Source organism: Alosa pseudoharengus, unplaced genomic scaffold (assembly GCF_046254945.1).
Source record: "Alosa pseudoharengus isolate Yale_2024_CS ecotype anadromous, Long Island Sound unplaced genomic scaffold, YU_APseudo_1.1 YU_APseudo_1.1_scf_13, whole genome shotgun sequence".
NCBI lineage: Eukaryota > Metazoa > Chordata > Actinopteri > Clupeiformes > Clupeidae > Alosa > Alosa pseudoharengus.
In genome coordinates, this window is record NW_027468598.1 from 2,243,308 (window position 1) to 2,259,105 (window position 15,798).

At 41.5% G+C, this 15,798-nt stretch overlaps 1 long non-coding RNA gene across 1 annotated transcript; it reads right to left on the bottom strand.

Annotated features, from left to right (window-relative positions):
• Positions 1-269: 269 nt before the first annotated feature.
• Positions 270-1,042, bottom strand: LOC143121025 (uncharacterized). The gene is made up of 3 exons (XR_012986362.1): positions 907-1,042; positions 392-479; positions 270-304 (listed from the first exon to the last, which is right to left on the bottom strand). It is a non-coding gene; the product is annotated as an uncharacterized LOC143121025 (long non-coding RNA).
• Positions 1,043-15,798: the final 14,756 nt, after the last annotated feature.

Genomic DNA, 15,798 nt, shown 5'->3' on the forward strand with positions numbered 1-15,798 from the left:
ACATGCAGGCAACCTTCCTGCAACTTAATGGCCACGTAACCGCAACTTTATAGCAACATTGAAACCCATGTTGGAGGTCGCCAGAATGTTGTCAGGATGTTAAAAAAACAGCTCTGGGCGGATCTGCAGATGCAGTCCTCATTTGCCCACTCACTTGGTTTAAGAAGAACAGAGCGACATTTCACATTTGATTACACCATTTATTTAAATTCATTTAATTTGGGAGTTCCTGCCGATGACTTGATGTGCTGCTGCTGCTGCTCCTCCTCCTCCTCCTCCCCTCCTCCTACTGCTGCTGCCGGGCCTGCAAGCAAAGAAGAAAACCTTTAGCTTTCAGGTAAGAGCTGCACTTTTTTTGAATTTGTGCAGACTGTCCCGAAGTTTTACTTACGTTTTATTGTGCTGCATACTCCGGGTTCCGAGCAGTGGCAGCTTCTCCTTCCCCTTCAGGTTGCTGCCTCCAAATTTAGTAGTGTGGGCTACAGAAAACAACATTTCCATTAAGAGAGGCACAACATGCCAACGTTTTCGGTCACCAACCATGAGAGAAAGGGTTCCACTTTCATCTCACACACACAGGCTACTAGCTCGTGTCTTAGAACATGCCAAACTAACGTCTTCTCTGGGGAGTCCGTTACTGTATATATCTCATATAAAATCATAGCACACCATCTACTAATTACACTTGTCATATTCAATAACATTCACATATCATATTAATATTAAAACACTAACATTACAGTACAGTAAAGTACAGTAACAAAGCAGTACAGTAAACGTAAATCTCAATTAGCTCAAAGTTATCCTAGCATGCTACATGCTAGCCCCATTCTAATGTAATTGCTGCTACGCGATGCTAATCACTCGCTAGCCTTAACAATCTTTGCTAGCAGATAAATTACTCACCGGCGTTCAAAAGAAGTGGATAAAGACGTGAAAACAATGAGGGAAGATTAAGGACAAAGTAGAAATAGTAAAACGACTTAAGAGGTATTAAAAATGATTCACGATAGAAAGGTGTCAAGGAGTAAAAGGTTTTGATTCAAAGCCTATTTATTCAAGTGTAACGTTATCGAGTAGAACGTAAAATAAACGAATTCTGGTATCCAAGCAACACGCTTGTCAAAATAAAAGCATTTCCCGTTGACTAGAAAATCGTATGTCCTTCTGGATTTTTAATTATTTTGTTATTTATTCAATTCATGTACCTATTTATTTAACATTGGCAACTAATTTTGGGTTTAGTAACCAATGCTTAGGTGGGTTACACCTTCACCCCTCTCCATCGACTTTGTTTGTGCATGCAAATAAAAATGTCAAAGCAAAATAAGATTTAGGTAAGCATAGACAATTGACTCAACCTAATGTTACATCTAAAAGGCAAGCTCGAATTAACAATGTTTGGTCTCCTCATTACCAATGCACAGGCTGCAGAGGGCAGCATGGTGGTACTCCTCACATCTGGTGTAGAGTAGAGTTACAGGCATAAAAACAAGATCAGTCAGAGACTTTCAAATGAGGAGACAGCACTCAAAAAATCCTCCATAGAAATGCATGGGGTTAGTTTGTAACGCCAATGGCGTTGTCTACACATATCCCACCCCTTCTTCGCCAAAATGTCGACATGTGTATACATTGAGCCAATCATGTGGTGTGATGTGACTACATTGAGCCAATTATGTGCTGTGTTGTGCAGACATCATGCCAATCGTGTGTTGTGAACTCGCCACTGGAGCACACCGGTGTCGTGAAGCCTTGTGCATGCGTATTTCTGCCGAATAGGATGCCCGATGAGTACCCAAAAAGCGTTGCAATATGACTGCCGAGTGGAGGGACTTGCCTAAAAGGACTTTGGAGCAGTCAAACTCAGCTAGCTAGACACAATTGTTCTTGTATAGCTGTCTATGCACACTTTTTCATTTCGCTTGATATTTTATTAAACTGTGAGTGTGTGAACAGAAAGTATTAAGACATTCTTACCTTTTTTTCTTTTCCAGGGAACGAACTGAAGAGGGATCGATCCACCATTTTGGAGACAACCGGAGGCAACATTGATAACCCTGAATCAGTTGCGACAGCAGAACCAGCATCTCTACGGCTTAAGGACAACAGCTTGATAGAAAACTTGCAACACTTAATTGACATATGAACTGATGTTGGATTGGCACCACTTAGCCTACTTGCTGATCGAATAATTTGGTGAATACAATAATAATTGAATTATAATTAAGCTGGTATTATTTTCTCATGCTATGATTTCATACAACATTTGGGTTCTATGGAATTATTTGTTTTCTTATTGGACAGGAGACAGCTATTCCCAAAAGTGGGAATATCCCAGGTCAATAGAATAATCTGGTGTTTTAAGGTTAATTAGTCGGTGGCAGAATTAATGTATTGAATCAACACAGCATTTGTGATCGCAGGGTTGTTACCTTCGCCACTCGGCCTCAGAACCTCGAGGTTACAACCAAACAAAACACCTGTGATTATATCATTACCCAACACTCCTGTGTCAGTGTGGCAACGTTGCTCAAGTCACCAAATGGCCACTTCATAGTGGCAACGTTGTGGCCACGTTGCAGGAAGGTTGCCAGAATGTTAGTTGGCCGTGACCAACTGGCAACTTATAGGCAACGTGGCTGTTTAGTTGTGTGTTAGCTGGGAATGTCCTACAAACCTACACAATGCCTGGAAGATGTTCATTTAACAATATCTGGCTTCACCTAGAAAAATACAAATCGTGGTTGGAAAAGGTACAGGACACAGGGAAAGCTAAATGTATCTTGTGCAGTAAAACATTTGACATAGCCTATCAAACATGGGCAAGGCAGCTTTGACTAGCCATGCCAAAGGTAAGCGCCAAGCTATAGTGGCTGCTCGCGAAGCTAACTCCATCACCAGCTTTTTCAAAAAAGGTTGAAAAGTTAGCCGACGAATATGCTGAGAACCCAGATAAACCCAGATTTGGGCCGGATCCGCATAAAAGCCTTTAGATCCCCCAGATAGCAAACATACACTGGGACGGAACTGGGCCACACCTACCACAGCGTCCGGCACGGATCTGCATAATGGACCTGATCCGGCGTCCAAACGCACATCGGTCCAAATCTGGTCTGGATCCGTTTGACGGATCTGGTTCCAATAAGGGCTAAGACTGGCCCAGTTCCGTATAGAGTCTGTGTTACTGACCTGTTCCAGATCTGCTTATCATATGCAATACGGGTCCGCTTATTGTGTGTGGTACGGACCCGTACATAGTAGCGCACATAGGGTATCTGACTGTGGGCCAGATCTGCACCTGATAGAGGTTTCTGCTCTGCTAGCAATGCTGTTTTATCACGGGTTTACAGATTTGTCCCAGGTCCGATTTCCGCAACTCAACCGGAAGTCAGAAGATGCGTTTAAAATACAAAACACTGATTTGGCCCAAACCTGTGATACGGATATGAGCCGAAGGACCATTTTTTCACAGCAGACCTAGGTGGTAATACTGACATTAATTAATATGCTGATTCTGCTAAATTGACTGCTAAAGAAAAAAAGGTATTTTGGAATGGCACAAATTTAGAAACCATGGGGGTGCACTATGTTCCCATAGTCAATTGTTGTTTGTGTCAGATCTAACAGTGCTTGAGACAACCCAATATTCTTGCCATGCAGAAGTCCGGGCAGTAACGTTAATCAAGGATCATTGCTTTGCTCACTATCAACTATTATTTTCCAAGGCATTTCAGGCCACAGATATAACCTAGGGCAGTGTTTTTCAACCATTTTTGTGCCACGGCACACTTTTGACACTTAAAATGTCCCACGGCACACTAACATCCTGTGTGAAGAAAAAATAAACATACCATAGCCTAAAATTTCAAATAATACACAGATATGACCTTATTATGGCTTCTATGCAAGACCTGCTCAATAAAACAAGCGCCCTCTGTTTCATTTGTAGGTGACTATATCTAATTTAATTGTTGTTATGAACTGGATATGTGATGATTCTGTGAATACTGGATATGGGGCCCCCGTTGTACAATGCTTGCATACCACAAATAGTGCAATCATACAATCAATGAGAGCATGTGGTTATAAATTCTTTGATACAACAGTTGCTTTTCTGGACCAGTGAGTGACATTTGGGTAATTTTCTGCGGCACACCTGATGATCTCTCACGGCACACTAGTGTGCCCCGGCAGAGTGGTTGAAAAACACTGACCTAGGGGACACAATGAAAATTAATTAACACTCCCCTCAATGTCAACACTTATTTCTTTGCATTGATGTGCGACTATAGAGTTGATGAACTCCGGTGATATGCAAATTCCTTGCTGCAGACATTGCAGAGGACTTTATTTTCAACACTTTATTTTTTATCAACACCATCAGGCCATTTTTTAAAAGTAAATGTTCCAATCAATGATCCAGGCAGCACGTTTTCTTCTCTCTCCTTCATTTTACAGTCTAATTTTTACTGACTAGAACGGCTCGGGGTCAAAGGTCATACAGAATCGATTAATCTGCACAAATTTTTTTAATCAGTTATTTTTTCTCAAATTAATTAATCGAAATGAATCAGTTATTTTGACAGCCCTAAAGATAAGATAATCCTTTAATTGTCTCCCAAGGGAGAAATTTGCATTGTTACAGCGTCCAAGACAATGAAGGAAAAGAGACTTACAGACAACCCCCCCCCCATACATCTTCAGTAGGACATGCAGCAAATACACATACACAAATACACATTCCTTGGGCATGCTTCCCAGCACCATACCTGTTTGAGCTCATGTGGGGAAAGCACAACCACCATGTACAGCCATTTATCACAGTAACAGACAGTCCTTATCATCCTACTACGCACTAATGCTAAATAAAAATAAATAAATACAACAACAACAAGGATAACCTTTTCTAATGGGAACCCACAGTTCTTAAGAATAGTTACATTGTCCTTGTGTAATGTATAAAACTGTATAAAAAAGTAGTCAGTAAAACATCTCCAGTAGTTCTAAAGTGCCTTGTGCTCTATTGGGGTGGTGTTTATTATACAATCTAACTGCCGTGGGTAGGAAGGACCGGTGATGTCTCTCCTTTCTACACACAGGGTGTAGCAGCCTGTCACTGAAACAGCTGCTCAGTGTTGACAGAGTGACATGCATTGGGTGACGCTCGTGACCCAGCATAGATGTCAGTTTCGCTACCATCCTGCTCTCTCCCACTATCTCTATTGAGTCCAGCTTGCATCCCAGAACAGCACTAGCCCCCTTAATGAGTTTATTCAACTTCCTCCTGTCGGCAGCTGAGATGCCACTCCCCCAACATACTACTGCATAAAAAATGGCTGATGCCACCACTGAATTGTAAAATGCTCTCAAAAGCTCCCCCTGAACCCCAAAAGATCTGAGTCGCCTCAGCAGATACAGCCTACTCATGCCCTTTTTATAGAGTGCAGCCGTGTTGTTAGACCAGTCCAGCTTATTGTTCAGGTGAACACCCAGGTACTTATAAGATGCCACCCTCTTAATCTCATTTCCCTGAATGATCACTGGTGCTGATGGGGGATGTCCCTTCCTACGGAAGTCCACCAACAGTTCTTTGGTCTTGGCCGCATTAAGTTGGAGATGATTCCTCAGGCACCAGTCCGTAAAATCCTGTATAAGATCTCTGTACTCATTCTCATCATCCTCCCTGATGAGGCCCACGATCACAGAGTCATCAGAGAACTTCTGCAGGTAACACTGTGGGGAGTTGTATTTGAAGTCCGCGGTGTAAACAGTAAAAAGAAACGGAGCCAAGACCGTTCCCTGTGGCGCCCCAGTGCTAGAGACAACAGTGTCTGACACACAGTCCTTTGTCCTCACATATTGTGGTCTCCCTGTGAGGTAGTCCAAAATCCAGTGTGTCAGGTGCTGGTCCACCCCCATGTTCTCTAGCTTTTCCCCCAAGAGTGTAGGCCTTATGGTATTGAAAGCACTGGAGAAGTCAAAAAACATGATTCTCACAGTGCTCCCAGGCTTGTCCAGGTGAGAAAAAGATCGATGCAGAAGATAGATGAGAGCATCCTCGACTCCAATGCCAGGATGATAAGCAAACTGCAGTGGGTCTAAAGTTGCTGTCACCATGGGGCGGAGCTGGGCAAGAACCAGCCTCTCAAGGGTCTTCATGAGGTGAGATGTCAGTACAACTGGTCTGTAGTGGTTCAGTTCTTTGGGATGTGGGATTTTTGGCACTGGAACCACACATGATGTCTTCCAGAGCCGCGGCACCTTCCCCAGTTCCAAGCTCATGTTGAATAGGTGCCCCACTATCCTACCCAGTTGATCTGCACATGTCTTTAGGAGCCTGAGGCTAATGCCATCCGGGCCAATGGCTTTCTGCACCTTAATCCTGCTAAGCTCCTTCGCTACCTGTCCTGCTGTGCAAGACCAAGTGGAGCTGGAAAGTTGCATATTGGGGGCTATTGGTAAGGGGGAGGTGGGCAATGCAGGGGGCCCCCTGGGGAGTGACTGAGAAATAACTGTCCGTATGTGGGAGGGGGAGGAAGATGAAGTAGCAGAGGACGTGGGAAGCTGCTCAAATCTGTTAAAAAACATATTTAAGTAATTTGCCCCCTTCTGCCCCCCCATGTCCAAGGAGACTGCCCTGCTGTGCCCTGACATGGTTTTGAGGCCCTTCCAAACTCCACTGATGTTCTCCTGTAGGAGCTGCTCCTCTATCTTCTTCCTATAGCTGTTCTTCCCCTGTCGTATCTCCCTCCTCAATTCTCTCATAGCCTACTGGTGTAGCAATAGCGCTGAAAATCTTGTGGCATGCATGCCATGCAATAGGACTGTGCATTACCTGGCAAAAAACAAAATCATTTTTATCTTAATCATGGAGAGATTTCAGATGTGTGATAACTATAAAAGGCGTCTTAGGGTGGTGTTGGTGATTGCTATTGAAATTTTACGACCAAATTGTCCACTGAAGTCAGAACTTATACAGCTTCTGAATTCTTAATGGTGGGTAATGCTAAAAATTGTAACCGAAATTATTAATTGCTCAAAAAGTTAAAGTTTAAAAAATTAGATTAGATTCCCCCATGGAAATGAAATTAAATTGAAATGGAGAAACATGTTGGTAGTGCATATTGAATTCATATTGAATGCTTTATTCAAGAATCACATGAAAATACAGTTGCTTAATATATAAAAAGGCGTATAGGCCTACATAATATTGATAATTGAAATGTAAAAATCACATAGGCCTATTATTTAGGAGGATTACCCTTGCAAAAAAGGGGCGAGGGTTTGTTTGTTTCAAATGAGTAGCCCTCCATATGATTTCGGGTCCTTCAGGTAGCCCTCATTCCCAAAAAGGTTGGAGACCCCTGATGTAGGCTATACTCTGCTATTCACAAACAGGTTTTAGAAAGGAAGGTTTAGTCAAATCCCTGTGCCATACGGCCTCGCATGCAAGCAGATTCCTTCAAATATTATCAAAATTCTGATGCGCTGTTTGAAGTTGCGCTGCTTGCTGTTAAAGGGAATGACAGATGCCATTCTCATTGGTTTAAAGGATGTTACACCCAAAAACACACCCATGACTGATTAAGAAACATAAGAACAACCCTTTTGCACCCAGGGCCCTATCATGACATTCTAAAGTGCATCGTCACTCGTCAAAAGTCTATTCAAATTTAGTAGGATGTCCAGTTCACATTGGGAGGGGTTTCGTTATCAAACGTGGAGTGCATGGCGCAACAAGGTGTTCCTAGGCTTTTTAATCAGTCATATGGGTGTGTTTGGGGCGTAACATCATTTTAAACCAATGAGAATGACATCTGTCATTACCTTTAACGGCGCAACGCGCGATGTCAAATAAATGCATCGGTATTTTGGCATTCAACAGCGCATTTGAAGGGGGCTGCTTGCGAGACCGTATGGAGTAGTCATTCTTGCTTTACTAAAACCTAGCATAGCCTTCACACATTTGCACTCGTCTATTATTTGAACTCATTGGCAAAGTGAAACTAACTTCACCAAGGAGTCAGTCAACGACAAGTGAGTTATATGCAGTTACATTCACTATTGACTGACAATGGGTTACCACCGAAAACATAGGCTGGAAAAAGCAACACTTACCCTAATATTGCTCAAATGACTGAATAAAACAACATTTATCCTGCAGAGGAGTTGCTTATATCTCGTGACAGTGCGTCTTCAGCTGTGCTCCATACGTGTCTCTCGCCTCTCCCCTAATCACTTTTAACCGTCATTACCAATTTGCAAATGATGGTGAATAACTACTCATTATGAGATGTACAGTATTTCGTAATATATTTATTCTAATTATGTTTCCCATTGTAATCGTGCAATTTGTAATGCTTTGCATGGACGTGCGCTGGTGTGCGTTCATGAATGATAGAAGGATGGTGCGTGCACCTGCCAATATGACTGTTGACATGCGCTCTTAAAATAGCATATGAACAATTCGCCAGTGACTTCTGACCAGGTTTAGGTGGTGTACGATAGTGATTTTTAGACAACGCGCCAGGTCCCTCCCTAGGTTGTTAATTGCCACACCCCTGGGCGCAATGTTTAAAAAATAAACGTGCAAAATACCGAATTAAACTTTCCGCGGGTGAATAACGAGTTTTACGCCATGCACTGGTGCCCAAAATACAGCCCCCAGTGTCCAGTGTTTGATCACAAAATCACGCCATTAAATTAGTGAATGTGGACTGGTGTGGGGGGGGGGTAATGATTGTGTTTGTGTGTGTGTGTGTGCATGTGTGTTTATCTACATGTATGTGTGTGTGTGTGTGTGTGTGTGTGTGTGTCTATGTGTCTGTGAGGGTGTGTGTGTGTGTGTGTGTGTGATTATGCATGTGTGTGTGCGTGCATGCCTGTGTGTACAGTATGTATTTGTGTGCTTGTCTGTTTGTCTTTATCAGTGGTGGACGAAGTACACAAATCCTGTACTTGAGTGAAAGTAGAGATACACATGGTCAAATGTTACTCCAGTAAAAGTAAAAGTCCTCCTTTTACATTTCCACTTGAGTGGAAGTACAAAAGTACTTGCCTTCAAATGTACTTAAGTATCGAAAGTAAAAGTCCTGAAATGTATTATGACTAGTTGCATTTACTATTGTTGAAATGATTCGGCACAGACATAGGCATTCATTGAGCCTTTCTCCTCCATTCAAGGACAAAATCAGCTAATAATTGTTGTATGTAGAAAGAAACTAAAAACGAACTAATGTAATATCTTAGATACTTCAAAGTAACCACATTTTTCTTTGTTGAATGCTTTACACTTTCAGACCAAATCAAGATGTTCCCTTTTGTGTTTGACAGTGTCAGATTGTCTATCATTGTCAATCATTTGCTCGATGGCGTCAAGAGGCTAGTTAACATCAATATTGTGAAAAGGGGTCAACATTACATTACATTACATTACATTACATTACATTTGGCTGACGCATTTTTAACCAAAGCGACTAACAACATGGTAAACAGTTTAAGTTTTAGAGCAATTCACAACAATTTTAGGACAATTTAAAAAACATAAGAATAAGTACAACAAGGTCAACAAGGTACAGTAAACAGTGGACAATAACATAGGTTAGGCAACACCATTATTTAAAGCCTACTGTAGCTTGCTTAATAGAAAATATACAGTACATGTAAGTACACATGTATTTGTACAGTCTTTTTTTCCAAAAGGAACTTCAGCTGTACTTCAGCTTTCACAAAATGTAGTGGAGTAAAAAGTAAGATATTTGGCCTCGAAATGTACTGGAGTAAAAGTAAAAAGTTTAACAAAATTGACATACTTAAGTAAAGTACAGATACATGAAAAAGCGACTTAAGTACAGTAATTGAGTAAATGTACTCAAGTAATGTCCACCACTGGTCTTTATGCATGTGTGTGTGTGTGTGCGTGTGGTTGTATGTGTGTTAGTGTGTGCATGCAGCATATGTGTGTGTGTGTGTGCATGTGTCCATGCAAATCACAAATGAGGTTATGGTTATGGGCTAGGTTTATGTGGGCCCTTGAGACCAACAAACCACAACAATTTCGACATCTTTGGCACAACGGTTCGGGTAGTTATTTAGCGGAAACTGTGTTTTTCGGCATTCGGGGAGCCCAGGTCAGACCAAAATCTTCCATAAAAAGCTAGTGGGGCTACATGCCCACCAAGTGTCATGAGCCCTGGTGTTTCGCGTCCCAGAATCGTTGACCAAAAATTCAGGAAAATTCTGTAAAAAACATCCCCTTCATTGTTCATTTGAAGCTCTTCCCTCAGGCTGTAGACTAGAGTCCCCTTTTATCCAATAGGACAAAAAAAACTATTTTATTCCTAGTGCAATACGCCTGCTCAATTTGCACAATTTTGCTTTATTGCATATAAATGATTCTGATGACCATCTGTCAGAAACATAGATAGATAAGACAGTTTCTTAACTTAAATTAACCTGTGTCTTTTCCCCCCATCTTGTGTCTTTGTGTATCTTTGTGCTGTTTATATGTACCTAACTGCAAGACAGTGTCCCTTTTGGACAATATTTTATAGAGATCTATTGATGTTGAGGAAGGTTGTCTCCCCATTTCAATATGATTAAATCAAATGTAGGCTACATATGAATGGGAAAAAACTCCAGTTATATATTGTTGAATATTTTCTAGCAGTGCCAGTAATTGTGGATTTTCTTTTTTTAAAGAAAAATAACTTAAATTAAAGGTTGGATTTATTTTCTTATTTTTCAGGGTGAGCTTAATCTAATTCACCAAAAGGTATATTTCCTTTGGCATTTTTTTATCCATCCTTATCAGAGTAGGCAAACTGTGGAGATTGCTGTACATGCTTTAGAAACACACACTACTGAAAGAGTCAGTACTTTCAATGCCAATCATGTTTGTTGTTGCTAGGAAGCCTACCTGCAGCAGGGGTAATACGACGTGGCAGGTAATATGACGCCTGCCTGGGGTAATGCTGTCTACTTGAGGGGAACATTTTCTGGATTGGAACACTCCACTTACTAGGACAAACAAAATGCCACTGGACAAGAAATGCCGGCCTTCCTCAGCTGCAGCGAAAATGGAGACTAAAAAAATATCCAGGTATTCTATAAAAGTATGCATGGTTCTTAACTCTTCATAGTCTAGCATACAGTATGTGGTAAAAAATAGTGTGTTGCTCTCAGTAATTTACCCAGGATCAAGTTAAGAAATTGGATCATTGGTTTTGTGAAGAGATACTATAGAGAATGTGATTTAATGTTTATATGGGGGCCAGGGGCACTTATCTTGTGAGGAATATTCTGTTTACCCTGTCAACTATTTGAATACTTTTCATTTCTATTGGTGGGAACCCTCATTACATGGCTGCACGTGAACAAAAATTCAACATGGCGTGTTGTCAACTTCACATTCTCTATGAGGAATAAACACCCCAGATGAGTTTACATCAGCTTCTCCACAAATGATAAGGGCCATACATCTAATGTAGCATAGTCTTTGTAGTGATCACAGGGCAATTGGATTTATTTAATTTTTGTCTGTTTACAGTTGCTAGGGTTATGGGAAAGCATCAATACTCTGGCAGCAATTTAGAGAAGGTTCCAAGGTCCAGTGTATTGCCCACAGGCAATTAATCTGTGTTCTGATAAACAACATATCTTGGATTCCAATATTACTCCTGCCTCTTGATGTCCTTGAACAATTTAAAGTAAGGGACAGCAGCCGCCGAGGTGTGCCGTTATACGCAATTAATGGACGAGTCGGAGGCAAAGAACTCCCCGGATTGCTGCACCGGGTTGCTGATAGGCAGTCCCGCCCACTGCCACTATAGAGAGTCCCGCCCACTGCCGATTCCGAAGTAAGAATTCAATACAATTTCTGGAGTATAAGCCATAAAATCTTAACTGTCCATGGTAGACTTAAAACCAGCTACGACATGACTAAGCGATTGTACATGCTCATATAGACGCCAAAAGTTAATGGGGCATCAACCTTGTTTTGAGGGGAAAAAATGTATTTGTGATTTAACGGAAAAGTACTAATTCTAACGTGTAAAAGCCAGTAAAAGCAGAGCCTTTGATTAGTAGAGATTGTCGTTGCCATGGCAACATTTATGCCATTTTTCCCGCGCCTGCCATGTCATTAGTCGCTGGAATCAAGATGGACACCAAGGCCAATGTGTGGCCGTCAGATAAAAACTGTTGGAAACGGTAGAATGTTAGTCATCTTCTTGTGTGAGATTAAAATAGAAGCTAAATTATCGTTAGGCTGCAAATGTTTGAAATGTGTAAGTTTGAAAAGGCTCATAGGATGAGTAATTCCTTCACTCGGAAATTAAAATATGTACACAGTCTTGTACCTTTGCCTTTTTTCCGGTTTTTTGTTCGTTTTTTTGCTCTAAATGATATGTTGTATGAGTATGAGTCACGTCGTAGCTCTAAGGCATGGTCTAAAACTATACAGATTTTCCAGACGTAGATTGGAGACATGAATGGGAAACTTACTTCCGGAAACTAAGCTCCCTCGGAGGAGGGGCGGGACTGTTGCACTCTATGGAACTTCATTTAAAAGTGTAATCACCGTTCCATATCAATGCTTATGAATGGTAACTATAACAACCATAGTAGGACAACGGTTGAGCCTGGAGGCAGGCTTCGCAACAATGGAATCAACTGTAAAAAAAACGGAACCGCATGTTTCCTTTGCGTGCTATAAAGGCATGGCTTTACAAATGGCAACCGGGTGATAAGCGGGATAACGGCCTTCGAGGTGTGTCCAGTTATACGGAATTAATGGACACCTCGGTGGCCGTTATCCCTTACTTAATAGCCACCCCACCAGCCAATCAGAAAAGAGTATTTCTTCTCTCTGGGGGATAATAACATATAGTGAAGGGTTAGGCTGGCACAGCAAGTTCTTCCTACCACAAAGCTCAAACATAGCTATGAATTTGAAAGTGTTAAAGTATGTAAGACAGCCTTTTGTCATATTTTATTTTCATCATTTTCATTTATCCCTTATTATTACCACTATTTGTGAGAAATGAATGCAGTCTTTCACATAGTGAATGTGTGTAAATGTAATGTCATACATTTCTTTTCAGCATTTTCTCTGATGTCGATGGGCTTGCTGAAGTGTGTATGGCGAAGGGCATAGGAACCAGAACAGAAGTAGATGGTATACCTCCTCGAGTTGCCCCTTTAGGTTTTTCTGCTCACCTAAGGCCTGAGAGGCTTGAGAGAGATCTGCTGAGGCAGGAGAAGCGCAGACATTCCCTGGCTCTGGCTGGCAGCACAAAATCGAGCGTAGATGCACACTTCACAGCTGACTCCACTAATGGCCTCTGCAAGCTGAAGGTATGAGATGGCATTGATCCTGTGTAACCAATTGTAAATCATAAAAATCATATAGTTGTGATAATGCATTGTGATAAATAATATGACTGCCCATTGATGATGCTGTGTACTATACAAAAGAAAATAAACGTGCTTCTCAACTTTTCTCCATCCCCTAAGGGTAAGGCTAGAGGGTCACCTGATTCATTCACCTGACATGTCATTCACGTGACCTGTTGTAACAGGTAGATAGCTACCGGGTTGCAGGCTCTTTGTTTTAAATTAGATGGCGCGGCAAACACAGTGGTGAGAGCACTGTTTTGCGTGTGGATTTTTGGCCGGCGGTGATTTAACAGACGGTCATCCTGCCCGTCTGCTTCCCTGGGCTATTGTGCAACATTACCTGCAGTTTGCTCGGATTCGTTGGGTCTAAATAAGAGATCAGCCAACTAAATGCATGCAGTTGCGGGGGATTTTAAAGAGGAACGACCTGTAGCCACTGTTTTTCCCACCACCATTTATTGTGTAGCCTATCGTTACTCTAGCGATACCTTACCGAGACTGACAATTCACACTGGCAGCAGGGCTCTCAAATTTTGAGGACAGGCAAGAGTGACATTCCCTGTCGATCCCCCCCACCCCCCCAATGCCTTCAGATGTTCCAGCCCCATGTCGCCGCCCCCCCCCCCTCCCCAATATTGTAAATAATTTGTATACATCAGATTGTTATGTAGCATAGCCAACAAACACATACTTTGGCAAATAATGGTCTAAACTCATTTGTTCATTCTATATTGATCTACTTATGCACACAGCTTCACAAAACCTTATTCTTTTCTGAGTTCTGTTTCTACATATCAAGTGACCTAGAGGTCTGAAATGTGGTCAGTTCAGAGATGCTTGTTATCCGGCAGAAAGAGAAAACAATATTCTAGCTTCTGTAACTCTGTCAGTACATCACACACAAAAAATTGCAGTGTCTAAGCTTTCCAAAGAGGTCAGGCATTTGATTATAGGCCAAAGTATGTAGGAGCAATTCCATGGCAATGACATGGTAAGACTACATTAAGGAGAATATCAATAATAAACAATAATGCCAAATTAATCAACAGCCTAATGAAAATAAAACAATATTATGATAGATAGATAGATAGATAGATACTTTATTGATCCCCAGGGGAAATTCAAGATTATACCAACCATAACACATAAGAAGCGCTTAAACAACTAAGTACATGTTAAACAGGAATGTCTTTAGACCCCTCTTAAACGACCCAAAACTACCACAGGAACGGAGAGCACTGAGCAACTCATTCCACCAACATGGATCCACTGAGGAATAGTCTTGAATTAGACCTAGTTTTTATGACTGGTCGACATAACAGATGCTTATTAGAAGACCACAGTGGGCAGTTGGGGATGTAAGGCTTGATTATTGAATTAAAATAACTAGGAGCAGATCCAGTCAGTGTCCTATAGGCCAAAGTGAGAGATTTAAATTTAATTCTGGCTACTATAGGGAGCCAATGGAGAGTAACTAGGAGAGGAGTTACATGTGTCCTCTTTGGCTGATTGAAGACCAGGCATGCTCCAGCATTCTGAATCAGCTGTAAAGATCTTATTACACAAGCGGGTAAGCCAGCTAATAGTGAATAACAATAGTCCAGCTTAGAGATGACCATGGTCTGAACAAGAAGTTGTGTGGAATCTTGTGTCAGATAAGGTCTGATCTTCCTAATGTTGTAAAGCAGTGGTCCCCAAACCCCACACAAGCATAACGTGGTTGTAGGGAGGGGATGTGCTATTTTGGAATTTTACCCGGATACAACGAATAGCCTACTATTTTTTGATTGGATGTCGGTGGCTATTTATTTTTTTGATTTTGCTGGTGAGTGGTGCGCTAGTTCTGAACCCTGCGAGAAATCCTCTCGTATCCCTGCGCCTCCTCTAATAATTATGCAGATACCTTGACATCCCTAGTAATATTTCTGCGTGAGAAATGCAAGGTGTGGTGTGTGAGCGTGTGAACTTGTTGAATTGCGTGTGTCTCACGCCCATTGCATGAGACTTGAGAACCCTGCTGGGGTAAGAGGTTCAGTCCCAGTTTAAATTAAATTTAAGAAGGTATTATTTCAACTACAGACAGAACAATGCAGAGACAGAGCATGTCATGAATGTGTGTGACTGTGAGCTATGTTCCGTGAATGCAAATTTAATGATGGCGGAATTCGCTGACATTATTATTACTAGGTCTGACTGAGACTGACAGCTACGACGTAAACCTAACGTTTCGCGCTGGCTACACTTGCGTCTTTTGATTGGATGAGCGCCAGTTTCTTAATCACAACAAAATACATGTATGTCATTGATTGGTTGCATTTGAAAGGTTGCATTTGAAGGGCGTGAAAGGCGAAATAATTTAATGTTGCATTATCGAATGTTATGTTTTGTATCATGGAC